Source organism: Lathyrus oleraceus, chromosome 5 (assembly GCF_024323335.1).
Source record: "Lathyrus oleraceus cultivar Zhongwan6 chromosome 5, CAAS_Psat_ZW6_1.0, whole genome shotgun sequence".
In the NCBI taxonomy this organism is placed as follows: domain Eukaryota; kingdom Viridiplantae; phylum Streptophyta; class Magnoliopsida; order Fabales; family Fabaceae; genus Lathyrus; species Lathyrus oleraceus.
The window spans coordinates 58,863,605-58,866,330 of NC_066583.1; positions in this window are offsets into that span (position 1 = coordinate 58,863,605).

The window sequence follows — 2,726 nt, forward strand, 5'->3', positions numbered from 1 at the left end:
GTATGCCTTTGCCATTTGCTATAAATAAGAGTCTAAGGCTTCATAATTTGACAACCTGAAGGTGCCTGTTATGCTGCAAAAATCCCTCCATAGCCTCACTTAAAGGAACTCTCTCTTTCTCTTCAAATTTTCAGATCTGAATTTCAATTTCATTGATTGATTTTCAGACTCATAGTTCCTTAACCTTGCTTCATCTTCATCCTGAGATCATACTGCAAGCATTAGCAAAGGAGAATTGTGCTCTCAAGATCCACATTTCAGAGGTGGATATCCAAACTTATTTTCTTCGAAACTCCTTGATTATTGTTGTTTTCTTGCATTTATTGGGTTGGCTGAAGTCCTCTCATCAAAGGCAATTTATTTACCATGGAAGTCTAGAGCAAAAATAGATGGTACAGGGGTGATGTACATCACCCCGGCTTTCCATTTCTGTATAGATCATGGCATTTAGTTGAGGTTGCCATGTCTGCAACTCTCACTGGAACCGGAGGTCTCGCCATAGAAGACGGTGGTGTACACCACCGTCCGCTTACCAGATTAAGCCATGGCCGTTGGATCTCGTTTCCAGATCTAATATGGATCTTCCTTTGTTATGACTTATTTAATGGCCAGGTGTATCTCAGTTGACTCGCGTGTTTGGTAGGCGCGTGCATATGATCTGTTTGATGCGCCGGCTCAATTAATGAGCTCTTGATCCAACGCCTCACGCTTTTTCCTTTTTTTAATTTCTGATTTTAATTTCCATTTTATTTCTTTTATTCTATTTCACTTAAAAAAATCATATCTCATTCATCATTTGTCCAAAAAATGTGAGACCAATTGCATTATTTCTCTTTTAATTTCTAGTTTCTGAAAATGATTTTTAATATTTTTTATTTCATCATTTGATATTTTTTATGAATTTTCTCATTTCTGGTTATTTTTAATTCATTTTAAATAGTTTTCAATATCCAAAAAATACAAAAATATTTTCTAAACCTCTTTGAATGATGATGGGTCTATGAAAAATATTCTCATCAATTTATTAATTGATTTGAGCATTATTTCAGATTTTAATTCAAGTAGGTTACTTTTATGCATTTTTAATTGATTAAAAATAGTTTCTGGTTTCTAAAAATGCTGAAATTTTTTGTCAAACTTTGTTTGACCTTGTTGAACTTAGGATGATCCATTTGGACTTTTCAAAGTTGATTTGAAATGGATTTGAAGTTTGACCTTTAATTGTTTATTTTAATTCAAGTATTATTTTAATTTTAAAAAATACGAAAAATATTTTATTTGTTTCTTGACTTCTAATCTCCATTTTGCTTCTGTTTACCAATGTTTGACCTTGATTCCATCTATCTTTGGTCACGGTATGTTGATTACTTCACTTGAATTTCCATTAATGTTCATTCTTATTCATCTCCTTCTTCATATTTTCTTTTCTTTTTTGATCAATAAGTTAAAGATTGGTGGTTAGCCTTGATGTATGGGAGGTTTAACCTTCCTTATTTCAAATCTAATTCATCTTGATCATAAATCAAGTGAATGGCTTTGCATTAAGGATAGGTTGCTTCCTAATCAAGCAAAGAACCTAAATCAATACAAGATCATTTCTCATCTTCTTTTGCCATGGCTAGTTGTAGGAGCTTGATTCACTAATCAAGATCTCTAACTTGTGTTGTTGCCTACATTTTTATCGACCGACCTCAAATAGGTGTGACTACTACATTAGTCCACTTATGATTGCTTAACATAGCGCTAAATTGCCTTATGGCACACTAACACTAACCATTAACCATTAACATTTAATCATTTGCTTTTCCCCTTTGCTCATTTGAGCACATGTTTATGTTAATGCAATTTGCCTTTTACTCGCTTGAGCACATAATTGTGTATATATTATTGTGCTTGTGTTTTGTTTTGATTATTGTGAACCAAATGCAAAATGGACAAAAGGACTTAGACTTTAGGACATTCCCTATGCAAAATTGAGTCAAAGTGCAACTAGGCCTCATGCCTTTAGAGTGCTATAAATGTCAAAGAGCAACTAGGCCTCATGCCTTTAGAATGCTTAATGTTGAAGATGAATTGAAAAGACCTAATCTCTAAACTCACTCTTGTCCATTCTTTGTTTGTATTATAGAACTTTTTGATGTGTGTGTTCTTGTGCTAGGGATTCCAACTTGAGCCAAATTGAGGAACCATTGTCATGAGCATCTAAAGTGAGAGATACAAGAGCCATTGGAAGATTCCTAAGAGCTTGCTTGATTGATTGATTGCTTGAGTATTTGCTTATTCGCTTGCTTATTCCAAAGGATTGAAGCTACTTGGATCATCCATATGATCTCAAGAAGGGAACTCCATTTGTGGTTTTACTTCTTTTCCTTCATCTTTGTATGTTTAGGATTTAGCCATTCTTCTTCTTCCCTCCACTCTAACCCAAGCCAAAACTTATGTGCAAACATTAACATTTGTTTTCAAACATTAGAAACCTAAGCATTATGCTTTTGATTTTCAAACTTTCTTTTCAAAAAACTTATTTTGAATTGAATCTTTAAGTCAACTTTGACAATATTTTGTAAATACTTTTCATTGGTAAATATAACTCATTCAAATGTTTTTGGGGTTTCAATGGCCACTTTCTTATCAAAACTTTTCATAACCATTAGCTATTAGGTTTGAGTTATCCTTGAGGTAGATATAATACTCACCTATATCCTTAGTGATGGACAATGAGTCTT